General features: G+C 39.7%; 1 protein-coding gene and 1 long non-coding RNA gene across 3 annotated transcripts in view; one reads left to right on the forward strand and one right to left on the reverse strand.

The window, feature by feature from the left end:
• Positions 1-12,786, reverse strand: LOC117515744. The gene is made up of 3 exons (XR_004562220.1): positions 12,776-12,786; positions 10,311-10,315; positions 1-82 (listed from the first exon to the last, which is right to left on the reverse strand). It is a non-coding gene; the product is annotated as an uncharacterized LOC117515744 (long non-coding RNA).
• LOC117515743 (circadian-associated transcriptional repressor) overlaps positions 10,058-13,656 on the forward strand; it is a 20,431-nt gene continuing 16,832 nt past the window's right edge. Inside the window, exon 1 of one of the 2 annotated variants that reach the window (XM_034176447.1) lies at positions 10,058-10,174. The gene's annotated coding sequence lies outside the window, so the exon portion shown is untranslated. Of the gene's footprint in view, positions 10,175-10,219; positions 10,423-13,656 lie in introns of those variants that run through there. The other variant, XM_034176448.1, reaches the window with a different exon arrangement.

Here is a 13,656-nt window from a genome sequence, read left to right on the forward strand (position 1 = left end):
ATGGCAAATGGTACAAATAATCCATGTTACGTGACATACAAACCACCAATCAAATGACAAGTATCTATTCAGGCGTTATATACTGTAAATATATGTCTGTGGTTCTGACAGGTTCAAGGCCCCATTAGCAAAGGCAGCTAGCTGCTGTGCACATGACCGTATTTGGGCATTTTATTCCAAATATCTTAGATGATGTAGCTTGCTGGGCAGTTAACCGTGTTGATGGACCATCTAATAAGTTGTTGCTCCACTATTTCTGCTGAGAGAAAATATGTAACTTGATAACGATTTTATCATATACCTATAAATGATAAATGCACGCAGAACACAATGCGCGTGCTCTCCCTTCGCTCACTGCCTCCGGGGGTATGGATGTGGGACCCGCAAAGAATCCAAGTCATGGCCACGGAGCTCTGCGGCTGCGGTTACCGAGACCATGTAGCGGGCACTGCGCATCAAAACAGCGAGCGTAGTCTCTGGACCTGTTGCTGCATGCAGCTTGGCACAGCAGACAGGGGGGCAGTGTGAGTGGCCCGCTGCAGCACTTACCGAGCCCGCAGACTCAGTAAGCGAATCGGAGGCAGTGAGAGAAATTGCCCGCCTGACAAGGACGCAGAACACAATGCGCTGTTAAAAAAAAAAAAAAAGAAGAAGCATGCAAAATTGCACTGAAAAAAAAAATTGCGAAACTGCGAGGCCGCGAAAGGGAGTTATGTTCTAAAAATAACCCATGATAGACGAAATCCGCGAGCAGTCAGCGTTATTTTTTGAAATTATTATAGAATTTTTAAGGCTGTAAAACCCCTCACTACACACTTTATACACTTTTCTCAAACAGGCATTAACATTTTCTCCCTTTTCTCTCCTGTGTCAACACTCAAAGTTCAAACCTTAGTAGAAAAAAAGAACATTTTCCTATAAATAATTATGATGGCTTTTAGAACTAACAAAGTGAATTTTAAAGATCAACCTACGAGGTTGGAAACGTAAGAAATTATTAATAGTGACTCACCAGTATTTCACAGTTCCTCTGACCGCGCCTCTTCGTCGTGGCGCCGCTCCGCTGTCCGGATTGGCTGATTACTCGGGTGGTATGAAAAATATTACCTGTCCGTGAAAAGGGTGTATTGCCATTTATTCTTTGTTTTATCCAATCATATTGGCGTATCACTGATGGTGCCACGGTTACTGAGGCAATATTTGCCGTCATAACCTATTTGAAAAATCACCATCCAGCTCGCAAAAACATGCATTTAGTCAAATTCCACAACCAAAATTAGCCTTCTGGCTTCAACTTGTTTAGTAAGTATGAGATGGGAAGCTTGTTTGTGCTTCATTTGTCACATTGGTCTTGCCTAAACTCCACCTCTATAACTATTTATGAGCTGACCAGGAGCTACACCATGCCATGATGGCGATATCTGTAACTGCTCCATTTCAGCTTCAAACTCACTCTTCAGAAAAGCTAAGGGTGATGTCACAGAAGGTTTATGGTTAAAACTAATATTTGGTTATGTTCCATAAAAAAAAAAAAAACGCAGGAGCGTCTGATCTGGCTTTTAATTAAATACATTTTTTATGAATGAAAGCGGGAGACAAGCAGTCGCTGTGGGAGACAGTCAACCAGCCTCTCTGACAAATTGAAAATCACAATGCCAGTTTGTATTGCGTGACTCATCTCGGTCCTGACAGAAGCGTGCACAGATGAAAGAATTCCCATTTTGAGGTGAATGCACAAATGCTGCTGTTGGTCTTTAAGTGAATAATGAAGCACAGACGAATTGAATGGATGATGATTATTGTGAATGCATAAAACACTCCCGGAGATAACAGGCAATATGGTCTGAAAGATGCACAATAGCGTGCGATTTAACACCAAAAACCCCTTTCATATGTAAAACATGCAGAGAATCAATAAAAGATCCTGGAGTAATTGTTGAAAATCTGTTCCTTATGTAGATGAAGTCTGTTGTCACTCCATTTTGGGATTTAGTGCAGCATACATGTGTTTGAAATATCGCTTTGATCCATAAAAATATCTATTTCCTGTGCTTTGAAATGGATTTGATATACACCACAGTGAAGGGGAAATTGTTTGGAGACAAAGAAAAAAAGGGAAATGAGAGTTGCTGGGTAACCGTAGGGAGCTCGTCGTCGTCGTCACAAAGTCTGGGGTCATGGAAGGTCTGGTTCTTCTGACTGCTTCAAGCCTGCAGCAACTTTCATCACCATTAAAATTCTGCAGGAGTGGACTCTCTGGCCAAACAGGTGTGTCACTCCGCACCTATCAGCCGGGTGTGTTGCAGGGTCGGCAGGGTGCCATCGTCACACCGCGATGCCATTACACACACTCTGGTCTCGCCTGCTTGTTTTGACGTCAACCAAGCAGCCACACTCGTTCCGCTGTGATCGCACGACCACAAAGTGCTCCGAGAGCATGACAGAGGCTCATTATACAGAGCAGAGAACCCACACGGATCTGTGCAGCTGGTGGTCAACACTGGCCAGTGTGTGTGTGATCAGCCTTGAAGAAAAAAAAAAAGCTGAGTGAGGTGAAAACATGGCAATGGGTTGTTGATAGTTTCGCGTGACTTAGCTAATTGTCATTCTGCATTGACTGAGACAATGGCGGGAGGCTGGTTGTTGTAGAAAGGGCGTATCCCAAAGGCATGTGAGCACATTTGCTGTGAAACAGTACGTGACTCATTGGTTCCAGGCTCAGTATCCTCATCTGACCTCTGATAGAGTTGTCATGATCCAACTCTCACCATCAGATCAGTCCAACAGAAACCACTTCTAAGCGTGTCCAGCTGTTGCCTATTTACAAAGACATTTTTTTTAAATGTACACAACAGATATTAACTGCATCTTCACTCACAGAAAGATGTATTCGTAAAATGTCCTTGCCGATGTACTTAAGGAATATTGGTCACTCATACATATTTAACACCAATTCATGCAAATTATTTATTTATGTTTCACTGTTACCATAATATTGTTCTGTGTTTTGCATTTATTAACCCTATCAGCTTAACCAATAATTTGTATCACTTGTTTGGACCATGTATCATCCTTACTTATCACACTACAGGGTAACATATGTCACATGTCATAGAATCCAATAGACGTAGAGCTTGTTTGACCCTTACTTTGGAGACCAAGCATTCAACACTGTCAAAACTATTCCATTTATTAGTCCTATTAGCTCAACCAATAATTTGCATCACTTTTTACCAAAATTGGAGCAACTTTAACTTTTGACCCCTGTACAAACTGAAATTAACCTTTGTCACCTTTGTGTTTTTTACCCCATAACATTCAGTCACAGATAGTCCAAACTATACCTTTTTGGAATCTTTATGATCAGACAAATAATGTGGTGTAGCTTTCAATATGATTGGAGCATATTTTTAATTTTGACCCCTGTGTAATTCTTCATTTGACCCCTACCTGGCTGCCTACTGAAAATTCAACTGACCAGTTGTTTGTTTTTCAAAAGAGTAATATCTAAGGAGTATTTGTGCCAAATTTGATGCTTCTATCACCATTTGCAGGATTGTTTCGGTTATCTGCTCCACTATCATAGACTGTCATCCAGTTTGTGCGTATAAGCACCAGCACCAATGGGCTTCAGGGTCTTCTATAGGACAAAGAAGAATAAGTCCTGAGTAGGTAGGCTCTGATGCCTATCTGTGCCAAATAGCTATATTGGACCTTCCTAAAAACTGTATCTGAAATACAATCCTCAAAATATTTAAAAGATTGACCTTTGAAGGTTCCTCAAGGCCAAAAGTCATATGATCAACAGAAGGGGATGTATGACTTGATATTGTTTAATAGTAACCAAGTGTCTGTCTTTTTCTTTAAAAGAGGTCACATAAGGTCTGGGAGCATGTGCTGGTGCCACATGTCACTGTATCCACCACATTACAGAAATCATAAACACTCACTCACTCACTCATAAGAAATTTGAATGAATTCAGAAGGTGAAGCCCTAATGCGTAATGAACATATTAAGTGCCCCAAAGAGCAGGGCACACCAATAAATGATAAACAGAATGGGCAGCTCCAAGGTACAACAGCTAGCAATGAATAATAAATTAAATCTTCTGAGGAGCAAGAAGTATTGAAATAATACACACAATGAATGGCTCCAAGAAGCAATAAGTCACAGTGAACAATAAAAGACAAAAGTCAAAGACTCCCTGTGGATAGTAGGCCATGCAGCAAAAGGGAAAAACAAGTTAAGGCTTTTAAACGTCACCAATAATAAAATGTTCAAACTCATTTGAATAAGACTAAGTATTTTCTTATTTAATATGTACAACCCCTGGCAAAGATTATGGAATCACCGGCCTCGGAGGATGTTCATTCAGTTGTTTAATTTTGTACAAAAAATGCAGATCACAGACATGACACAAAACTAACATCATTTCAAATGGCAACTATCTGGCTTTAAGAAACACTATAAGAAATCAGGAAAAAAAAATGTGGCAGTCAGTAATGGTTACTTTTTAGACCAAGCAGAGGGAAAAAAAAATATGGACTCACTCAATTCTGCGGAATAAATTATGGAATCACCCTGTAAATTTTCATCCCCAAAACTAACACCTGCATCAAATCAGATCTGCTCGTTAGTCTGCATCTAAAAAGGAGTGATCACACCTTGGAGAGCTGTTGCACCAAGTGGACTGACATGAATCATGGCTCCAACATGAGAGATATCAATTGAAACAAAGGAGAGGATTATCAAACTCTTAAAAGAGGGTAAATCATCACGCAATGTTGCAAAAGATGTTGGTTGTTCACAGTCAGCTGTGTCTAAACTCTGGACCAAATACAAACAACATGGGAAGGTTGTTAAAGGCAAACATACTGGTAGACCAAGGAAGACATCAAAGCGTCAAGACAGAAAACTTAAAGCAATATGTCTCAAAAATCGAAAATGCACAACAAAACAAATGAGGAACGAATGGGAGGAAACTGGAGTCAACGTCTGTGACCAAACTGTAAGAAACCGCCTAAAGGAAATGGGATTTACATACAGAAAAGCTAAACGAAAGCCATCATTAACACCTAAACAGAAAAAAACAAGGTTACCATGGGCTAAGGAAAAGCAATCGTGGACTGTGGATGACTGGATGAAAGTCATATTCAGTGATGAATCTCGAATCTGCATTGGGCAAGGTGATGATGCTGAAACTTTTGTTTGGTGCCGTTCCAATGAGATTTATAAAGATGACTGCCTGAAGAGAACATGTAAATTTCCACAGTCATTGATGATATGGGGCTGCATGTCAGGTAAAGGCACTGGGGAGATGGCTGTCATTACATCATCAATAAATGCACAAGTTTACACTGATATTTTGGACACTTTTCTTATCCCATCAATTGGAAGGATGTTTGGGGATGATGAAATCATTTCTCAAGATGATAATGCATCTTGCCATAGAGCAAAAACTGTGAAAACATTCCTTGCAAAAAGACACATAGGGTCAATGTCATGGCCTGCAAATAGTCCGGATCTTAATCCAATTGAAAATCTTTGGTGGAAGTTGAAGAAAATGGTCCATGACAAGGCTCCAACCTGCAAAGCTGATCTGGCAACAGCAATCAGAGAAAGTTGGAGCCAGATTGATGAAGAGTACTGTTTATCACTCATTAAGTCCATGCCTCAGAGACTGCAAGCTGTTATAAAAGCCAGAGGTGGTGCAACAAAATACTAGTGATGTGTTGGAGCGTTCTTTTGTTTTTCATGATTCCACAATTTTTTCCTCAGAATTGAGTGATTCCATATTTTTTTTCCCTCTGCTTGGTCTAAAAAAGTAACCGTTACTGACTGCCACAATTTTTTTTTTTCCTGATTTCTTATAGTGTTTCTTAAAGCTAGAAAGTATACAATATGACTATGATTTCACACAAAGTGCAGCAACACTGAAAATTAAACATTCTTAAACAAAACAGTTTTACTACCACACTCATTATAAGGTTAGGATACAGTGCCCTCCAAAAGTATTGGAACACTTGGTATTTCACACATTATATGTTCGATGTCGCTGACATTAATGAGCGAAGCTCTTCAACATCCGTGTATATATCGTCAAACAATAATTTAAAATTGAATAATTGTTGCAGAACCTGCCATCTGTTTGTGGCTTTGTAAGACAATGTTGTCTGGTTTGTGGCTTCGTCTACCATGGGTAGAAGTTTTTGTGCTATTTCCGGTTTGTAGCTTTGTAAGACAATGTTGTCCTGTTTGTCTCTGCTTTGTCTACCATGGGCAGAGTTTTTGTGCCATTTCCAGTTTGTGCCGTTGTCTATCATCGGTAGATGGTTTGTCAGTTGTCCGGTTTGCGGGCAGATATTTTATGCCATTTCTGGATTGTGATTTTTTTTTTTTTTTGGTGCCATTTCCAGATTGTGATTTTTGTGCCATTTCTGGATTGTTTTGTGCCATTTCCACTCTGTGCTTTCATCTACCATAAGAGCGAGCTTCGCGTTGCTATGCGGCGCTTCGCTCTTATCAGCATAGGGCCAGAATTTTGACCACTGAATAAAAATCATTTCTTCCCATCCAATGTACCTGCCAAGTTTGATCAAAAACAGATGAGGCCTTTTTAAAGGAGCTATAAATGATTTAGTGTGATGTCACATCACAGCCTAAAACATCGGCTTCCCTTCAGCAACTCTAAGGGCTCCCTATCTGGGAAAATCCAGACCTTTGTTGATATAATCCACCCACATTTGTGGTTACAGCCCCTTTAATCCTCTGAATGTAGTTTCTTGGTGAAAGGAATTTTAGCAAAGCTGCTATGGTCTACCATTTTGAATGCATCCTTTTATGTGGGTGGTCATTCAATACAGTCTCTTTATAAATGTGGGGTAGGGTAAATATTTCACAGGGTGGGATTTGGCTGTTACGCCAGTGAAAACAAGGAACAGAAAAACTCAGATTGACACACATGCAGAGGGAATGTTGCTTCATTCTCTTTGCAGGACGCCATTGCTTCCACTGCAGCTTTATATAGAAATTAAATGATGGCTGTTATATTGTTTAAAATACCATTTATTGCACCTTTAACATATCTTGCTGACATACATGTATAGAAACATAGTTACACAGAGACCAAGATGATCACAAGAGCGTATGCCTCCAGCAGCATCGCTAATGAAATGAAAGTGAGTTGAATAAGCCAGAACATATGTTCCTTCACAAAGTAGCAGTGTGGCAGATGTGTGAGCTGGAAGTGGATCGGAGTCTATAAATAGCCTCAAAATGTTAATGAAAGAAAGGGCATATGAACGAGTCTTTTGAGTAATGTAAGAATGTGAAAGACAAACAAGCTTTGGTTGAATATGATAATTAGAATTGAATATGATAGTTAGAATTATTTCTATTACATTGTTCCATTCATCAGATGCCCAGAATTCTTTGAAAAGAATTCTGAAAGAATTCCAAATCACATTTATTTCTAGTAAATAATGTGTTTCACAGTATGGGGCACATCCAGTGGCAGATTAATACACAGGCTTACCTCAGATGAAGTCTTAGGGCCCCAAATCACATATAGCCCCAAATATTTCTCCACAAAATATTAAATGCTATCACTAGTAAGTCATTATACATACTCACAAGTGGTAACAGAACACCAACCCACTGTATGATTGGACATTATGCTACACTGACATGTTGGCGGTATGCAGCAGATGGTAACCTGGATGTTCCATCATTTTAATTAAAAGGATGGGAGCAGCACCACCACATCATGATTGTATACACCGTTGAATGTTTAAAATTTTCCAATGTTTCCACTTGCCACAGGGACAAGGACAAACTGAAATTAATTTTTCTGATAGCGAAAGACATCGTGTCAATAGCTTATGTGATATTAGAGAAATTATACCGTAACGTCAAAAAACATTGACTTTTTCAGCAACAATCAGAGCGAGAGCTCCCTGTTTTCCATCTATTTTAAACTGTAAAATTACAGTGTGTGATGCCATCATCTACAGTCTACCCCAGAAGATGACAGAGATTATGTTATAATGAAACATTTTGTAGTAGGTAGTAGTAGTAGTTGTTCCACTGTCAACACGTTAATGCAACATTTTGCACCTTGGGGAACACCAATATTATTTTTATGTTTACTAAAGAAAAAATATTTAATTAGAATGAAGACTCAGAGTATGCAACACCCACATCTTGCATGTTTGACACAAATTCATGCAAATGATTTATTTGTGATCCAGTGTCACTGTAACATATGGCTCTATGTGGCCTTGACATTTGAAGAAGTCTGTCCAAAATCAAACCACTTTGTTCTTGACGAACAGACCACCTTTCCACCATGTATATAATCAAAGTTGGGTAGGATTACTTTGAAAGAATACATGTGGATTACATGTATGTATGTACATACATTTGGATTATTTGTAATCTGATTACTTTTGGATTACATTTCAAAGTAATCCTACCCAACCATGTATATAATCTGTGTTATAACCTTGAGTTTGACATTTCAAAGTCACCAATGATAAAAGATCATGCAACTAATAGAAAGTTGATGTATGGATTCATATTAGTGTTTCCTAGTAATTACGGGTATATTTTAACCAACTCCCCCAAATCAACATTCTAAATATCCCTCTGTGTCAGACCTTGACCTTTAAGTAATTTTTCCTTAAAATGAAATATTTTTGTCCATGGCTGACCCTCAATCATTTTGTTTTGAGATGTTTTTGGGTTATTTTCTTGTTTGTTTGTTTTTTTACAGTCCTGAAACTGATCAAGATATCTGGAGGGGCATTGCATGCTTCTGGTCGCAAAATAAAGTTCCAAACCTGATGTCTGTGCTACCTAAAAACCCTGCACATGACTTTATCTTAAGTGGTTTAGGGTTAGGGATGGATTAGGATAAATAGGTCGTGCTTAATTTTTATGAAAAGCATATAAAGTTTAAATGGTTTAAATGGTTCTGCTTCCAGACCACAGTTTTGCACACTTTCAGAAATCCTGCACAGTCACAAAGAATTACAATATGCTCCAAGTCTAATTCTGTAAAATTTCCCATTCACATGCTGCGCTGAACAATTCCATCAAGTTTGGATAGAATCAAATTAAAAGTAAATGGACTGCATTTATATAGCGCTTTTCCATCTGCATCAGACACTCAAAGCGCTTTACACATCAACACCTCACATTCATCTCAATGTCAGGATGCTGGGTCAGCAAGGCACCCACTACACACTGGGAGCAACTAGTGATTTTCTGGTCAGGCTGGGATTTGAACTGGGGATCCTCTGGTCTCAAGCCCAACGCTTAACCACCTCCCCTAGTCTTTGAGTCATTTTGTTCACACATGGATGAACAGATAAACAGAAACAGGGCCAAAAGCAAAATCCCCTTGTGCGCTATGGTTGCGCACAGAAATTAAAACAAGTGTATTTTTTTTAACCCTCCTTTAAAAAAAATCCCAGCTCCATTAAAACAGATGTTTTGTTTTTTTTTAAGTACTTAAAGATGTCACAAGTTCAATTTGCAATGTTTTATTTTTGTGTAATTGCCTACATTCTGTGATTATGATGTGCTATAATCACAGCTGGGATTTTAGGGGCCCAGTCAGGGCCCTTGGCTGCTTTGATCCACCCCTGGCACATCATTTTTTTTAAAAACACAAAACCACACACACAAATGAAAAGTGTAATTTTGATGCGAGTGTGTTTGAATACAACCTGCAGTGTTGGTGAATGTGCTGACGCCGCTCAGCTTACTGGCATACCACACAGGTCAGCCATCAGGCAGATGATATAATGGAGAAGAATGGCTCTCCACAACGACCAAACTCACCCCCGATTGACTTTTCGCCCAGCTGCTGGAGTGAAACCGATCCGCGTGTCCACGTGTTGGCGTCTTTTGCATGTTGTTTGCATATGTAAACCGAGCTCGCCTATCGCGCCCAAGCTGCCTCGGGCGCAGAAGCCCATTCGTCCGACGGGAAGGTTGGAGGAGCCAATGAGAGCGCAGCTGTCCCGTAGCCCCACCCCTGCAGACACGTTGCTCTGGGAGAAGCTGCACGCGCCGTTTGACTGGTTGCTCAGTCACTTACACCCCGACAGCAGCCGCCCGGATTTACTGCCGAACAAAGAAACAGACCCGCCGCTCCGTGCCGAGGAGGTACGTAACGACAGGGCTACGCTTAAAACAAAACAAGAAAGAAAGAAAGGATTAGTTCTAAACGACAAAGGAAGAGAGCGGTTGTAGTGGGCGAAGGGTGAATGATGTAACGTTTCAGAGCGGCTCCTGGCTTTACATAATCTTAACGCTACCAAATTTACTCTGACGGACCAGGAAGTCTTTTGTTTCTGCTGTCCAGGAGCTCTTAAAGCAAAAAAAAACCCCTCATACGCTAGCTTTATTTCACGGTAAGCACGCTTGAAACCGAATCTTATCCTTTATGTTGCTGCTGTGTTTAAATTGAATAATTGTCTGCCCCACCTACACAGGTAGAGACAATGACATCATAAAGGAGCATTTCAAAGGAATTTGTTCCATTATAGCAGCTATTTGCATTTTGATGTGTAAACTTGTAGGTTTTGGTATTTCCAGAGTGCTTGAGTGATTTTAAAAATGGGATGTTTGCAATCTTGCGAATGTGTACTTGAAGATTTCACCTTAATTTAAATTAATTTATTAGTTGATCACCAGGATTTCCTTTTATTAATCATTTATGAATTAAAAAATGTCACTGTTTCGGTTGACTAAATCCTCAAAAATTGCTTGCGCTTTTTCACTGGAATATATCATTGTAAATGTCATACTTAAGTTACATAAAGGAAAGTTTCCACGGGCTTTTTCTAGTCTTGAAAAAAGTACATAACTATTCAGTGAATTTACATGTTTTAAATATACCATGTTTTGATAAAAATGTGCAATTCCAATATTTGGATTCAAAATAGACTCATCTTTTTATTACAGTAACCTAGTGACACACTAGTAATGTTGTTTGCAGTAAAATTGGACAACTGTGGTCTCGTATACCCCGGGACATACACACACACACACACACACACACATATATATATATATATATATATATATATATATATATATATATAATTAAACTGTTTGATTTCCTCCAGTGTTGTTGGTTTATCAGTAAAGCCTCTGCTCTGTTGTGTGTGTGTGTGTGTGTGTTTTTTTTTTTTTTTATAGAAGGCAGCCTTTCTCAAATTTTACATGAAGAATGATAATTGTCAACCCTCGACCGTATACCCAGAATAAACTGCACTGACATCTGTGTTATTTTATTCACTGTTCAAGGACTGGTCGAGCCAAACAGTACTGATTAAAATCTTTTACTTTTCCTGACGGGGGGGGGGTTGTCTGCTGTCTGAGCCAGTGCGCGGCGTTGTGGCGGTCCACTGGCTCTCTAAATAAACAAGCTAACAATGAATGAGTGCAGTGGTAGCGGCTTCCAGGCCAGTGATGGATAGTCAATAAAATTTAGATTACATTCATTGAGAAATAAAAGAAGTTTGTTTTATTGTGATTTGGAGATTCATGCTGACAAATAGTTTAGAGCCACTATGCTGGGTGTTTTAAGTCAGCACAGGATCATTGTAGACACTAGACTGTTTGGTGTTTATCATTTGTGGTGGTGATGATCTGCTTGCCAGTTTAGGTGTTGCTTCTGCAAAACAAACCAGTCACTGTGGTCCTAGCAAATGGCTTTCACCGTGGCCACTTGCTCTCGTGCTCAGAACGTGTCTCTACGTGCATACTGGAAAGACAAGGGTTTTTTTTTGTTGTTGTTTAAGAATTGCACTGAGCGGATGGTTTTTTCTAGTCTAACCTGTGGTGTCACGTCAAGGACATTTCAGTGAAATGTTTTGGCTCCTGCAAGAGACTGCAAGATAATAATAGAAATTTGACATCTGTTAAAGGTTTACCCCTTATCCAAATGATAACTAAATATCTGGACTGCGCAGGCCCTCCGTAGTCTTAATTTGCTCTGCCACACTTTCATAATAGCCAGAAAGTACTTGTACACCAATTTTATTAACATAAAAGATCGCTATCTTAAGCAAAGCGTCAGCCAGTCAGCCCCATCCACCCTTCATGCTTTTGGAAGCGCATGCCTATATTCAAAACACCAATGTGTTTTGACAACATAATGTTTTAAGTAAATAATGTTAGTAAACCTTATTGTATTTTTAACAGTGTAGAACAGAAAACAGATATCGTTACTGCAGAAGTTATCATGTGGATCATGTTGGTGCATTATAAGCTCCAACCTCTGGCCATCAAAATTAAGTCATTCAAAAGAAAGCAAAAATTGCAGTTCATGCAAGTTAGCTCGGCTTATTAACATGGACCGCGGAAAATGAATACCTTTATTCATAGATTTGCCTTTTTCCAAATATAAAACTACATAATTTTAGGTAAACTTTGTGTACATGGCATAATTTGCCACACCACCTTTCTTGGCACACTGCAGAACATTTGAGTAGATCCTGACATTAACAGCTCTGTGTACCTAGGTTTGAAAATCAATTTTTGAATCAAAAATCGATTTTGAATCTGATCATGACCCCATGAATCTGAATCAAATCAAATTGTGAGATACTGAAAGTTTCACACCCCTCCTCTTAACCAATTTATTGGCTAGCCTGGTTGCAGGCAGAGTAAGCACTGCCAACGTGGCAACACCCAGAACAGAACTTTTTGAGTTTCACAATGGCTCTTCCGGTTCTCTTCAGAACACCTCTGGGTGACATCATGGAGGATTTGTCCATTATATCAACAGTCTCTGGTGCATTACCACCACCAGCTGGGCAGGAGTGTGTACCAGCAGACTGACACGCGGGCATGCAGATGGAGAGATAGTGTGGATGTGACTTCTTTGCCCTGTCGTCATCACTTACGGTGCATCTGGAAAATATTCACAGCGCTTCACTTTTTTCACACTTTATGTTACAGCCTTATTCCAAAATGGAGTAAATTCATTTTTTTCCCCTCAAAATTCTACTCAGAACACTCCATAATGACAACATGAAAAAAAGTTGTTTTTTTTGGCAAATTTATTAAAAATAAAAATCTAACAAACCACATGTACGTAAATATTCACAGCCTTTGCTCAATTCTTTGTTGATACACTTTTGGCAGCAATTACAGCCTCAAGTCTTTTTGAATATGACACCACAAGCTTGGTGCACCCATCTTTGGGAAGTTTTGTCCATTCCTCTTTGCAGCACCTCTCAAGCTCCATCAGGTTGGATGGGGAGCGTCGGTGCACAGCCATTTTCAGATCTCTTCAGAGATGTTCAATCAGATTCAGGTCTGGGCTCTGGCTGGACCACTCAAGGACATTCACAGAGTTGTCCTGAAGCCACTCCTTTGATATTTTGACTGTGTGCTTAGGGTTATTGTCCTGCTAAAAGACTAACTGCTACCCGAGTCTGAGGTCAAGAGCGCTCTGGAGCAGGTTTTCATCCAGTATGTCTCTGTACTTCGCAACATTCATCTTTCCCTCAATCCTGACTAGTCTCCCAGTTCCTGCTGCATGTGCCTATTCCTTAGTAAAAGGCACTTGCGGCTGCTGTCTGGCTACTCTCCCATACAGGTCTGATTGGTAGATTCTCCTGTCTCCACAGAAA

Source organism: Thalassophryne amazonica, chromosome 8 (genome assembly GCF_902500255.1).
Source record: "Thalassophryne amazonica chromosome 8, fThaAma1.1, whole genome shotgun sequence".
Classification (NCBI taxonomy): domain Eukaryota; kingdom Metazoa; phylum Chordata; class Actinopteri; order Batrachoidiformes; family Batrachoididae; genus Thalassophryne; species Thalassophryne amazonica.